Source organism: Sinocyclocheilus grahami, unplaced genomic scaffold (assembly GCF_001515645.1).
Source record: "Sinocyclocheilus grahami isolate Dianchi unplaced genomic scaffold, SAMN03320097.WGS_v1.1 scaffold513.1, whole genome shotgun sequence".
Lineage (NCBI taxonomy): Eukaryota > Metazoa > Chordata > Actinopteri > Cypriniformes > Cyprinidae > Sinocyclocheilus > Sinocyclocheilus grahami.
This window is the reverse complement of record NW_015505692.1, coordinates 208,786-224,231: the sequence shown is the minus strand read 5'-3', so window position 1 is coordinate 224,231 and position 15,446 is coordinate 208,786.

Sequence of the window (15,446 nt, the reverse complement as noted above, 5' to 3'; positions counted from 1 at the left end):
CAGAAAAGGCACATCATCAAACACATTTACTGAGATCAAGAGGAGATGTTCACATGCACAGCACACTGAGAGCTGGACACAGCGTCTTCAAAACCTCAGTCTGCGTGTGTTCTGGTTCATGCTGTGTGAACGGCACGTATGAACGTGTATGAAATGCACAACATGACTTTTAAAATCTGATATCTGGGTATCTTGCCAATGTTTGCCATTGGCGAGTAAGCAAGAAAGTGATTTCAGTCAGCGAGCGTAAACACTCAACAACTAAACTCAGCGATGACTCATCTGAACGCCTCTGATTGGCTATTGCATTCATAAACTCAACAGAATCGTGTGTGATTGGTTATAACACGCAACACTGTCAGGACACAGAAAAAGAAACATCATGGAACAAATTATCCCTAATACTAATTATATAGTATTACTAACCTAATAATAATAATAGCTGTCTTGCTATCGTCAAAGGCATCAGCCACAGGCGATATCTCTGACTATCGTCAATACACGATACTATCATCTATCGGCACAACACTAGTGTGAGCTTGGCTTAAGGGACACTTAGTTCTGTGAACACTACCAGACTTTTAAGGTCATTTCAAGCACACACAAATGGCAAATGAAAACAATATGAGTACTAAAATCAGCTCAAAATATCAAACACGTGTCAAGCAGGGCTCAATGTGAGTTGGAGGATGGTGTGGTCTAAGAATGGCCCTGTCTGTCAATATGCATGAAATAAAATGGTCAATCAGTCTGTTGTTCTGTTGGTAAGGCCTATATAACCTTCAGACTTAAACACTATTACAATCACATTTTGTGGCTAAAGCATAGCATGCTCTCTGAATCTCATTCCAGTTTAATTTCCTACTAATGAGAGCTTAAATTCAATTTTGAATTACAACTCTACATCCTGTTTGCAAACCTTAATTCAATTCAAATTGATGAACTGAATTGAAATTTAAAGGCGTTCTCAGTTCAGATTAATTTTCCAGCAGGACAACGGCTCAAATCCTTCTGAAAACCTTCTAAAGGGCCGGTCACGCTGGATTTACTGTTCAATTCACTTCCATTCATATGTGAATGAGGGAGAACGGCCACGCAAGTGCTTGTGTACAATAGGTGATTTATATTCTTACCTACATATTTGTGTAGCAGAAAGATATTCAACCAGTAGAGCATCTAAACTCCATCGACTGGAAATCAAACATGTACTGAATACAACAAAACCTTTAGAAGTAGGTTTGCAGTGTCTCAGGAAAGATTTGTATATTTATTTTTATTTGTATTTGTTTATTTATTGGAGGTCATTTTATTTATTTGAAGTGTTGCCCATCAGTTGGTAATTTAACTTTTTTTTTTTTTTTATTAAAAGCATTTTGTTTACATATTAATATATCGTTTATATGTATCCCTGCAGCACAAAAGCAGTGTTAAGTCGCTGGGGGATATTTGTAGCAATAGCCAACAATACATTGTATGGGTCACAATTATACATTTCTCTTTTATGCCAAAAATCATTGGGATATTAAGTAAAGATCATGTTCCATGAAGATATTTTGTAAATTCCCTACCGTAAAAGCTTTCAGATGATGCATCAGATGATCTCAATTTCGAAAAACTGACACTTAAGACTGGTTTTGTGCTCCAGGGTCGCATATATAAGCATATATTAATATATAGTTTATATATAGCACTTAAGGAAGGGGAGATGTATTTGATAGGTTTCTAAGATCTGTCCAGAAGTCTCTCTCCCCTTCCTCTTCCCCTTCCTTAAACTCTGAAAGGTCAGCGCTGTCATCCACGGAGAGCCGTCTGTTTGTTTCCTTTGGAAAACAGGGTTAAACTGTCGGACTGACAAACCCCTGAGCCCACCAACCTCAGCAACCTCCAAACGAGTGACAATCAGTCCAGACCGCCCGAGGGATGCTGCTTGGCTTTGCCGTGACCCCTGCTTGTCGCCGTTTGATTCCTTTATTCCATGTTTGGAGTATTTAAAGTCCAGTTTGATCCTCTGGATAATTAGTTTAGCTGCGCTCTCATGTCTCGCAGGTTTTGGAGGCCCAGAGGTGGACGCTTCACCCGCTTGAGATTTGTTTGCTTTGCAAATGTTTTAAAATGACAGTGAAATCTGATTTGCAGTGCAGCTTGTTAGTGAAATCATTGAGCAGCTTTTATCTCCAGTGCTGCTTCATCCGTCCAGCCAATCACATGCTGACGTGGTCTGTTTGCTCAGTTGTTCGTTTACATATCAAATAATACCATTTTTCATGCAGATTGATAAAAAAAATCAGGGTTCAAAGCCCACCAACCTCAGCAACCTCCAAACGAGTGACAATCAGTCCAGACCGCCCGAGGGATGCTGCTTGGCTTTGCCGTGACCCCTGCTTGTCGCCGTTTGATTCCTTTATTCCATGTTTGGAGTATTTAAAGTCCAGTTTGATCCTCTGGATAATTAGTTTAGCTGCGCTCTCATGTCTCGCAGGTTTTGGAGGCCCAGAGGTGGACGCTTCACCCGCTTGAGATTTGTTTGCTTTGCAAATGTTTTAAAATGACAGTGAAATCTGATTTGCAGTGCAGCTTGTTAGTGAAATCATTGAGCAGCTTTTATCTCCAGTGCTGCTTCATCCGTCCAGCCAATCACATGCTGACGTGGTCTGTTTGCTCAGTTGTTCGTTTACATATCAAATAATACCATTTTTCATGCAGATTGCTAAAAAAAATCAGGGTTCAATGGTGGATTTTGTTTTGTGAGTGTGTGTGTGTGTGTGTGTGCGCGCACGTGCGCTTTCACCCAAATAATGCCTAATTGGAAAAGATGAGATATAGGGATGGGAATCTCTAGATGCCTCACGATTCGATTCGATTACAATTCAGAGGGCTGCGATGCGATGATAAAACAATGCATCTTTTGTTTTAATACAGATTTTCTTTTTTCTCACTGTCTAATTTTTCAAGCAAAGTATCTGGAATGACCCATAATGAATTTACCTCCAAGATCGGTTCCTAACTGATGATGAAGAATTGACAGAGCAGCCATCGAGTCTTAGAGAGTGTTCTAGGTTATTATATGCGGAGGTTTTAGGTCCCATAATTAACACCTCTGTTTATTTTTCAGAATTTAACAGGAAGAAATTACTCGTCATCCAGTTTTTTATATCGACTATGCTTTCCGTTAGTTTTGCAATTGGTATGTTTCTCCGGGCCACGAAGAAATATAGAACTGAGTATCATCAGCATAACAGTGAAAGTTAACACCGTGTTTCCTGATGATATCTCCCAAGAGTAACATGTAAAGCGTGAAGAGTAACGGCCCTAGTACTGAGCCTTGAGGTACTCCATACTGCACTTCTGATCGATATGATACCTCTTCATTCACTGCTATGAATTGATGGCGATCAGATAAGTACGATTTGAACAATGCTAATGCACTTCCACTAATGCCAACAAAGTTTTCTAGTCTATTCAAAAGAATGTTGTGGTCGATAATGTCGAACACAGCTCTAAGATCCAGTAGCACTGATAGAGATATACAACCACGATCAGATGATAAGAGCAGGTCATTTGTAACTCTAATGAGATAAAACAAATGGAAGTGTTTTGGCAAGTCAACAACAAGTTTACAAAGAACCAAAGAGAAATTAAACTTGTGCCTGTAGCAGCATACTTGTAGTAAATTAATACAGACTTAAGCTTAGGTATTCAGACTTAATTTTTGACATTTGTGAATCGATTCAGAATCGTCCACGTCCGCATCGCAGTGCATCTAAGAATCAAATTTCCCCCACCCCTAATGAGATGGCAACTGGAATTAAAGTTTCCCTATTTCTGCCGTTTCTAGATTAGAAGTATTGTTTTATTTTAAGGCTTGGTGAAAGGCTCTCATTGCTCATCATAGTGAGTGTTTAACTGTTGAACTGAGCTGTTTTTTTTTTTTTTGACTGTGTGTTTATGTGTGAGGGGCCTCAGTTTCCCACCCAGACATTCAGGGTCCAGCACTAGTTAGTTGACCGCTGAGAAGGGCCCCATGGGGTCCCATGAGTCTCGACCCCCAGAGCGCTGAACATTGAACTTCAGCTCCTGATTGCTGGTGAGATCATGATCTGATGCATCTCATTGGGCAGGATTATATATATATATATATATATATACACACACACACACAGGATCTTTCCACCCTCTCTCTCCTATTTCAGTAACGGCTCAGTATTATCAGTATTCTGGAGTGAAGGAAGCGTTGAGATGCATGAAGGCGCTGACATGTTGATTTAGTCGCAGTTACACCAGCAGAGGTGGCGACTTGGACGAGAGCCAGGCCTGTTTTCTCATTGGACGCTCTTTGGATGGGCTTCACTTATTTTTAGGGTCCTTTTACTGTGTTTTTTCTCTGGATGTCTGACAGCCAGCTTTCAAACCTATTCATAAGCGCTCTTCCTCCAGCTTTCAGTGGAACGCCATGATTCTGATTCACCGCTGAAATAAGCTTCTCGTGTCTCCTGACTTTTTCTTACAGGATTGCTGACGCAAATCCCTGTTATTTGCAGAGAGACTATTAGACGTGAAGCAGAAATAGTAGCTAGTTTTAAACAATGTCTGTATTATAATCTGATGATTTCCGTCTCCCACCTCCATACAAATCACACAACAATATCATACCAATATCAACTGCATTATTTTTTTTATCTTTTTTTCAAGATTGTTATTTCTACAGATTTGAGGCCCCATTTTTTACAAATATTCTAGTGTTGACTGCATTCATCAAGTTCTGTTAAAAGGAAAAAAAGAATGTTTTTAATTTATTATGCCAAGTCATTTCAACCCTGTTACATTTTTTTGCCCCATTACAAAACCTTGTATATTCCTTCAAATTACTGTATAGTACATATGTGATGTTATTTCGACAGCTCATTCAATCCCCCGTTTATACAAATATTATACTGTTGACTGCATTCATAAAGCTCTGTTACCAAAGTTATTGTAAGAAAATAATTTGTCTTTCATTTATATGAAATCCGTAATCTGTAATTTCAGCACTTTTATACATTCTGACTATCCAAGTTATATATTATATCTATATATAATATATTTGTGCCTTATAGTTGCATTTAGCAGATTAGAGCTGGATGATAAGATTACGATAAGGTTACATTTTGCAACAAAATTAAAAAATCAAGCAGTTTAGCTTCTCTTTATAGCAGGGGTCGGCAACCTTTTGGGCATGAAGTGCTATTTTAAATTTTTCTGGTTACCCCCATTTTTTTTAAATGCATGCTGTATTTATACAGTACATAAATGTTCAGATAAAAATCTGTATTTGATCATACAAATAGTTTCTGAAGCATTTTTTCAGAAATTGACAGAGATCGGAGATCACGCTGCACACACACAGAAACATTCAGGAGCTCAGAAACTTGTCTGACTTTTTCGATACTGAATCAATATATTATATTTCTCAGCAACGAGGGGGGTAAAACCGCTGTTTTTGAAGCAATTAAACTCAGCTTCTCTCTCTCTCTTTCTCTCTCTCTCAAAATGGCCATATTTGAGAACAAGTTGAGTAGTTTGCATCACTGGGTGTAGCTGGCAGTCATTTAACATTTCTATCGTAAAACAGTTGACTAATCTTACCTCAACATCTTACCTCGCTCTCTTTCAGAGTTAAACTGACGCTTTGTGCTGGAATTCGCGCTCTGCTTCTGAACAAAATGAAGCATTGCTTGGTAATTAGTTGAGCTAAATTGGTTTGATCTAATTGTGTTCTTAAATTTAACAGATACAGCTATTCAACCGAATTCATTACATACCTTTCTATCAAAGTTATCTGACATTATCAAAATGAATTTGTTCAACAAAATAAACTGTGATATAATGTGAGAAATGTTGAAGATGTCTGAATAAATTTTGGTTTGACTGTACATATAACTTTATAGAAAGAGCTCTGTTGTCATATAGTCATGAACAGCATAAACTTATGTAATGTTTCGTCTGACCTCCTAAACCTGATGGAGGTTTTCTGAAGATCCAGCGCCTCCTTTCACGGATCATTAGCTGAAAAGAAGCACTTTTAGAGTCGCATGTCAGTAGAAGCTCTGGGTCTCTGTGAGCCAGGCGTGTTTATCTCAGAGGAGGGTCTGGAGACGCCGGGGTCGGGGCCAGACTGCGCTCGGGTTACACTGCAAAGCGCTGCTGATTACAGCAGGCTCGCCGCTAATTGGAAACACATTAGTGCACAGGGTTAAGAGCGGGATTAGACGCTGCTCGCCCGGCGCAGAATGGAGGCCATTTGAAGGGATTTGTTTAGATGCCCCCAGAGAGGACAGCTAATTATTCACCGGGGCTGCTGGGAGTTCAGCGTAACAGGTTACAGGAGCCGATATCCCCTGATGATTCTCATCAGCAGCCCAACTCTTACCCATAATGCAGTGGCTTTTCATTATGATGCCACGAGGTCTCATCTGGTAACGAAGAGCAGCTATTGCCCTGATGTGTTTCTTCTCATTTGTCCTGACTAATAGATCCTGCTGTTTTTAGCGGATGATTTATTTCCTGCATTCTGAAGTGGGTCTTGGTTTCATTATGGACCACTTCATGCATCATATCTGTGAAATGAAGTGCTGTAATGTTTTAATGAGTTCGCAGGAGGTCTTAATGAAAGCTTCCGTCCATTAATGTGATGGAAAGCAGCACTGAGGTCAATGGAGAGCAGAGTGCTCCACTCCTACTGAACCGTGGGTCCTCCGACACTCGAGCTGAGGCGAGAGGTCAAAGGTCAGCCTCTTACGAGCCCACTGTCCAATGATGATCTCCATTTGTTGATTGAATCTCTCCTGTCCCCATGTTGAGAAAAACTTTAGTTCTAGAATAAAAGTGAACATGCATTAATTCATCTGACTCACAAAGAAAACAGATGCAGTATTCCTCAAAAAGAATAAACAGTGAAATGCAACTCAGAAAATGACGCAACGTGCAATAAGTATGTTAAATAATACAAATATCCTTTATGTATTTAATCCCATTTTATGATCCAGTGTCTTGGATGCTGACCTTCGATGAGCCAGTTCAACCTTATTAATAAGCAAAAATGACTCATAACATTTGTTCTTCGTTTTTTATTGCTGAAGAGTATTGAACTTTCTTCTACTTTCTACTGTTACATTTCCTTCAGCCTGAGACATATTAATTTCACTTCTGGTGTGAAAGGGCTTTTACTTTTGGCTAAAATATAACTTTTTATATTAAAAACAAACAAGCAAGCCCTGCCCAGATTTTAAAAGTAACGCAAAAGTAACAACGCATTACTTACCATAACAAGTAACTAAGTAACATAGTTACTTTTTTAGGGAGTAACGCAATATTGTAATGCATTGCTTTTAAAAGCAGCTTTTCCCAGCACTGTGCATGAACATCTGCAGCTCATCAACATCTTGCTGTGAGGTTTTCCTCTGGATGGTTTTCTGCTTGTGCCTGTATGAGTTAATCGTGTGTCCGGGTCATATTTTACACCAAAATCAAAATAAATTAATAAGAAGTAAGGTTTTTCATAAACAAAGGCCTGAAGGTTTGTTCGTTTTCATTGTGATTGTATTTTCATGACAAAAGTCACATTGAATCACAAAATAATATTATTATAATAATATTTATTTATTTATTTTTTGTCTCTCATGCTCACCTTTTATTTTTATGAAGTCTCTCATGCTCACCAAAGCCGTATTTATTTAATCAAAAATACAGCAAATGCAGTAATATTCTGAAATATTATTATTAGCTGTTTTCTATGTGAATATATGTTAAACTGTGCTGTATTCCTGTGATGCGCAGCTGTATTTTCAGCATCATTCCTCCAGTCTTCAGTGTCACATGATCTTCAGAAATCAGTATAATATGCTGATCTGCTGCTCGAGAAACATTTCTGATTATTATCAATGCTGAACACAGTCGTGCTGCACAATATTTTTCTTGAAACCGTGATACATTTCCCTGTTAAAAGTTAAAAAAAAAGGAAAGAAAATAATACTTTTAATCACCAAGGGTGCATTAAATTGATTTATAATATTACAAGCGTTTGGTTTGGGCTGAAGGTTCTCCTACTCTCTTGTTCTCTTCTGTCCTCCCGTCACCTTCCCAGCTCTGGGGGAAATGATGTGGCTAAATCTGGAAGTGCCATCTCCACCGTCATTATCACAGACGGGTCAGGCGTTTATTGGGTCTCACCTCACCGATAGCCTGATCATTAATCCATAAGCACCAGATAATGAGCACTGAGCAGATTTATGCAATTACGGCCACACGGCAGATAGAGCGGCTCTCTTTAGCCTAACGCATTAATGAGCTTATCAATATGTGTCGCGGGTTCAGGGTTCGAGCGGCCGTTAGCTGCTCCTGATGGGACTAAATGAGACGTGAGCTGTAAAAGCCCAGAGCGCCTCTCGTCCGCAGGGTCACGGATGTTTCCGAGGCGTTTAGATAGAACGCTTTAATCCTGCTTTAATCTCGTATCGACTTCCTCTGCGTCGCGTCCGGATTGAAAGCACATCAGCGGCGGGAAAACAGAAGCATAAACATGTCGTGTAGAGTTACAGCTACAGATTGCTTGCTCTTTACGGCCGTCTGTTCCCGCTTAATAGACCTTTTTCACATTTCCGGGTTTCTCAGCAGCGGAAGTCGTCATAGTTGGGTTCACTTGAAGAGCAGTGAATAGGAGAGTACCACAAATATACTTTTTACATTCCCATTTGCTCAAATGTGCTTCCTCTGCGTCGCGTCCGGATTGAAAGCACATCAGCGGCGGGAAAACAGAAGCATAAACATGTCGTGTAGAGTTACAGCTACAGATTGCTTGCTCTTTACGGCCGTCTGTTCCCGCTTAATAGACCTTTTTCACATTTCCGGGTTTCTCAGCAGCGGAAGTCGTCATAGTTGGGTTCACTTGAAGAGCAGTGAATAGGAGAGTACCACAAATATACTTTTTACATTCCCATTTGCTCAAATGTGTCCCTGCAGCACAAAAGCAGTAAGTCGCTGGGGGATATTTGTAGCAATAGCCAACAATACATTGTATGGGTCACAATTATACATTTCTCTTTTATGCCCAAAATCATTAGGATATTAAGTAAAGATCATGTTCCATGAAGATATTTTGTACATTTCCTACCGTAAATATATCAAAACTTAATGTTTGATTAGTAATATGCATTGCTAAGAACTTCATTTGAACAACTTTAAAGATGATTTTCTCAATATTTAGATTTTTTTGCACCCTCAGATTCCAGATTTTCAAATAGTTGTATCTCAGCCAAATATTGTCCGATCCTAACAAACCATACATCAATGGAAAACTATTTATTCAGCTTATTCAGAGAACGATGTCAAATTTACCATCCCTCCCATAGACGCTGCTTTAGAAACACCCTCGCATTAACGAGTTTTTTTGTAATTTGATGCAAAGGTAATATGATACGAAGAATAGTGTTCATTTAAAAAAAAAATACAAATATCGTTAAACGCATCATCACAGTCTTGTGAAAAGGATCCATTACAGCAAGTGTGTTTTGCTTATTGTTGGCTCTTCAATTACAACAGAAGGAAACCTCTCCAGCATCAGAGTCACAGGGATGTCAGGATGTTCATCTTGTGATTATTTATGGAGTAGGACACAGCGTTTATTTATCGTGGGCTGTGTAGCATCCGTTCGAGGCCGTGTCTCATGCTCTCTTTAAACATCCTGTTTGTGTGAAGGCTTTTTTTATTATCGTGACCATGCTCCTGAATGCGGGCCCCGGGGCCGGTCCTGTAAAATATGCAAGACGCAGGTTGCGTGCTGATATCGCCTCGCTCGCAGCCTTGAGTCGCTCGAGCTCTATAAATAAACCGCAATTAATCATCAGCCGAGAGGAAGCCACCATCCTCTGCTCCGGCCCGTGTATGAGGACTGGATCCTTTCTCTGTGTTGAGCTGATGTGGTCGTCCAGTCTTACACAAGCATAAATGACGTCCAGTCAGCGTTGAGTCACCAGTGAGTTACTGCATGTTATGAGGGATGTTGCAGGTTCTGGAGCAGCGTCTCTTCACCAAGCCTTTCTCAGTATGATGAACCTGCTGCTGCTACACAGGCTGCATCTGCATTCTGCCTTTGTTGCCTTGATTTTTTTTCAGCTAACTGTTCAATCTGCTTTCATTTTTGGTAGAGTGTGCCAATTTTTTCAAGTATTTTACGCCTACATTAACTCTTTCCATGCCAAACACGGAATTTCCCGTTATTCGTGAGACAACGCTTACCCGCCAGACACAGAATATTCCTGGTTTCCGTGTTCTCACTGTTAAACGCTAGGGGGCGCTGTCACGCATCTCCTGATTGAGTCTAGAATCACTCGATCAAAAACACAGACCAGGAAGAAGCAAAAACCAGCGCTCTCGTATGTAAGCTTCTGAAAAATAATGCGATCATCAACACTAACCGCATATAAATGAAAACTGCCTAATGTTAGCGAGTGAAGTGTGGATCCAGAAAGAGCTGTGAAGCTTTGGGAACGCTGATGGAAGCCATCTACTGCAGCTTTGCTTTGATAATATTACTGAATATGATACAGATGTAGTATTTGATAAAAATTCGATTTTCTCAGCTTTTTGCTCAAAATGTTGCTTTTTTTATGAACCCTACCTACATTTAAGTGTTGATAAAAGAAAACAATGCTTTAAGCTAGAGCAAAACAGATTGTTCTGTTTGAAAATGGAGGGTCTGGTCTTTATTTTGATGTATTGCATGTTCAGATATCCATTCAACAAAATATTCTGGGGGTCTTGAAATTTTAGTGAAAATCAGCAAAAAAACGGTGGCGGGGAAAAAGTTAATGCAGATGCATTTAAAACATTGATTTAATTTCAAAACTCTCTCCGTCTGCACTGCCAATCTCAAGTGTTTCTTGTCCACACTGAAACATCAGAAAATGCTTACATTTAAGTGTTGATAAAAGAAAACAATGCTTTAAGCTAGAGCAAAACAGATTGTTCTGTTTGAAAGTGGAGGGTCTGGTCTTTATTTTGATGTATTGCATGTTCAGATATCCATTCAACAAAATATTCTGGGGGTCTTGAAATTTTTGTGAAAATCAGCAAAAAAACGGTGGCGGGGAAAAAGTTAATGCAGATGCATTTAAAACATTGATTTAATTTCAAAACTCTCTCCATCTGCACTGCCAATCTCAAGTGTTTCTTGTCCACACTGAAACATCAGAAAATGCTAAAAATCATCTTCCTGCGCAAGTATAAATAGCACTGGGATTATACCGAGAAACCAGACCATAAATTCATATCATATTAGCAAAACCGCTCACTTATTCAGCATCCCACGTATGGTCTAAAACACATCTGCCCTTACGTTGTGCCGCAGGACAGCAATTGCAAGTAAATTAACAAATTAATTAAGTTACTAAATATAGCTGTGAAACACCGTCTTCATCGTCATGTATCCAGTGACCTTCAGGAACTCTTGATTCTGGACTAAAATATTCCAGCCCTGAAGAGTTTGGCTGCGGGATGTCAAAGCTGTTTTCATGTTTATTAATGTTCGTTCATGTATTGCGGGGATTCCCAGATGTTTTTGTCAGCCAAACCGCTTTGACATAAAGTATTTATATGAAATATATCTGAGGAAGTTGATTTTTCAAATAAGTTAGCATCATATTGGCATGTTCCCAGGTCGGTTAATGGTCACATTGACAGGTAAACTAATTAAATATTTCTGTTTTTAGTGTTTAAGTGTTTTGAATTATTCTTTTTTTTAATGATTTAATTCATCATTTTTTTTATCAGCTCAAACTCACTGCAGCTCTTTTGTGAAGCCAAGGGAAACCCTGGTGTGATGATTCATGTTTAATTTTATGATGTTGATAGAAATAAAAAGGAATATATTTTCTTTCTCTTCACTTTTTTAATAGCAATTTGGCATGTTTAATGGTAAATTTTAATCAGTTTAGATAAAAAGTAATCTAAAAGTAATCTTAAAAATGAGTTAGATTACATTACCTAAAATGAGTTACTCATTTTTAGTAACCTAGTTGTTACTAACAACAATTTCCATGTAATCTGTGATCAGAAATGGACTACAAATTGTACGTAATATACCCTGCACTGAAAGTAACATATATATATATATATATGAAGACTTCATTTGTCAACAATTATCAAAAATCATGTTTTTTCATTGTGCATTCCAATTAATCTCAATCAAACTGCAGTTGGGTTATTTTGATTAGGTTAAAATATATGTGTGTGTGCGTGTGTGACCCACAAAACCAGTCTTAAGTGTCAATGTTTTAAAATTGAGATTTATACATCATCTGGAAGCTGAATAAATGATATTTTTCCATTGATGTATGAAAAAAAAAATGGAATCCCATATAATGTATTGTTGGCTATTGCTACAAATATACCTGTGCTGCTTAAGACTGCTTTTGTGCTGCAGGGACACCATATATACATAGACATAAACCCTTCTTTTCATGTTAGTTTCTGCTGCATGTATGCCAGTGCTCGACTATGGAGATATTTTGCATCAGCATCTACTAAACTTTTGAGTTCTTTGGACACGTTGTATCATGGAGCGCTGAGGTTTATATTAAATTGTAATGTTAGTGCCTATCATTGTGATTTGTATAATAGAGTTGTTGGACGTCATTATCAACACGCAGACATATTCACAGGTACCTGTTCATTTATAAATCCATCTTGGGTTTACTGCCTCCGTATCTCTGCTCTCTCACTGAATGTAAAGCTCTTGGAGCTTATTCTCTGCGCTCACTCTTACGGTTCCGTCTGTACGGACTGAACTTGGAACGCAAGCGTTTCGGTTTGCGGTGCCCAATGACTGGAACTGATCGATGAGCTGTTAAAGGAAGAATTTAAATTGTGTTTTGTAACAGTGTTTTGGTGATTTTTCTCTTGATAATGCAGTGCTGCATCTAGGCCAGGTCACTTCTGTAAAAGAGATTTTTTAATCTCAGAAAGTTTTTACGTGGTTAAATAAAGGACATGAAATGGATGGAGCGTGGCTTGTGTTCCTCGATCGGAGAGACGTTCACGTTTATATATCAGCGCGCTCCGCTCAGATGAAGAACGGTGTCCTCTGGAAGCTGCCAGGATCTGCGAGCAGAGATGACACCGCGGAGGGCTGTAATTAGTTATTCAATTACGCCGTGATTATGTGTGTGCATTGATGGGGAGGAGGCCACTCGAACGCCGGCTCACTCTCTCAGCACCTCCTTTCAGCTTTTTGTTCTTAAGTGCTGCGCTCTCACTAAAAAGCCTTTTTAACCAGCATGGCACCTGCTTTAAAATCAAACGCGGGCACTCATTACGCCTAATGGCAGCGTGTCTGCCAGCGACGCTCTCAGCGGCATCCCACTCTCTCCGTCCGCCAAAGCCAACACGCTCCAAATTAGCTACATTTCACAAACAATTTCACCGACTCGTTACGCAGTTAGATGTTTATTGGAAGATCACTGACTTCCCCCGAGCGATACTTGTGCCAGATTTAGGTGGCCCACATAATAGACCTCAATTATAATTGGAGCCCCGTGTCCGTTTATGCCTTTATTTATGGAACCTTTGCATTGAAGTACAGCGCCCTTTGTGTTTTTGCCTCCGGAGCGGAAGCTGTTCGGACGCCTCCCTCGGGGGTTACAAGCGCGTCTATTTACCCCGAGACCCTTCGCCGCCGCTGTGCTCTGTTATTCGAAAGCTCGTTCGCTTCTGGTGGGCTTGTTTGTAGCCCTGACCTCATGATATCAGATGTGCTGATGAAGTCAACTGCTTGTGTTCCCGTCCTTGTTTTCTCATCCAAACCCAGCAGTCGGTAGAAGAGCCCCAGTCATCCTGTCCAAACCCATCTGATGTTACTTATGATCAATCAATAGAGTGAGGTGATTTCAGTTTAATGCTACTGTATGACATTAGGACAGTTATTTCCTTCAAATGCTATTAAAATAAAACAGGGCCAGTTCAAACATGGACACTATTACCACTAGCATTTATGCCACGACTAGATCAGCACGATTTTGGATCACAATGTTCGTCCAGGAGTGGTGTCGAGAAACTCTGAAATAGATACAATTAAAATGTATATATTCCCTCGGGTTTTTATTTAATCGTGTATTCCTGTTTACAGTCCCCAGATTATTGCAAAATTGCACATCATTTAAAAAAATAATATACTGCATAAAATAATATTATAGATATTAAAGAATATTATATTCTGCTTGAATGATGACTAATTGGAAAACGTTTAATTTTACTTCGGAAAAACATTAAAGAAACAGGCCATTCTGGATACAGAAAAAGAATATAAGAAAATACATTAAGGTTGGAATAAAGCTAAAACTGCAGGAAAAAGGTGTGTGTGTGTGTGAGTGAGTGTGAGAGAGAGAGTGTGTGTGTGAGAGAGAGAGAGAGAGAGAGAGAGAGAGAGAGAGAGAGAGAGAGAGAGAGAGAGAGAGAGAGAGAGAGAGAGAGAGAGAGAGAGAGAGAGAGAGAGAGAGAGAGAGAGAGAGAGAGAGAGAGAGAGAGAGAGAGAGAGAGAGAGAGAGAGAGAGAGAGAGAGAGAGAGAGAGAGAGAGAGAGAGAGAGAGAGAGAGAGAGAGAGAGAGAGAGAGAGAGAGAGAGAGAGAGAGAGAGAGAGAGAGAGAGAGAGAGAGAGAGAGAGAGAGAGAGAGAGAGAGAGAGAGAGAGAGAGAGAGAGAGAGAGAGAGAGAGAGAGAGAGAGAGAGAGAGAGAGAGAGAGAGAGAGAGAGAGAGAGAGAGAGAGAGAGAGAGAGAGAGAGAGAGAGAGAGAGAGAGAGAGAGAGAGAGAGAGAGAGAGAGAGAGAGAGAGAGAGAGAGAGAGAGAGAGAGAGAGAGAGAGAGAGAGAGAGAGAGAGAGAGAGAGAGAGAGAGAGAGAGAGAGAGAGAGAGAGAGAGAGAGAGAGAGAGAGAGAGAGAGAGAGAGAGAGAGAGAGAGAGAGAGAGAGAGAGAGAGAGAGAGAGAGAGAGAGAGAGAGAGAGAGAGAGAGAGAGAGAGAGAGAGAGAGAGAGAGAGAGAGAGAGAGAGAGAGAGAGAGAGAGAGAGAGAGAGAGAGAGAGAGAGAGAGAGAGAGAGAGAGAGAGAGAGAGAGAGAGAGAGAGAGAGAGAGAGAGAGAGAGAGAGAGAGAGAGAGAGAGAGAGAGAGAGAGAGAGAGAGAGAGAGAGAGAGAGAGAGAGAGAGAGAGAGAGAGAGAGAGAGAGAGAGAGAGAGAGAGAGAGAGAGAGAGAGAGAGAGAGAGAGAGAGAGAGAGAGAGAGAGAGAGAGAGAGAGAGAGAGAGAGAGAGAGAGAGAGAGAGAGAGAGAGAGAGAGAGAGAGAGAGAGAGAGAGAGAGAGAGAGAGAGAGAGAGAGAGAGAGAGAGAGAGAGAGAGAGAGAGAGAGAGAGAGAGAGAGAGAGAGA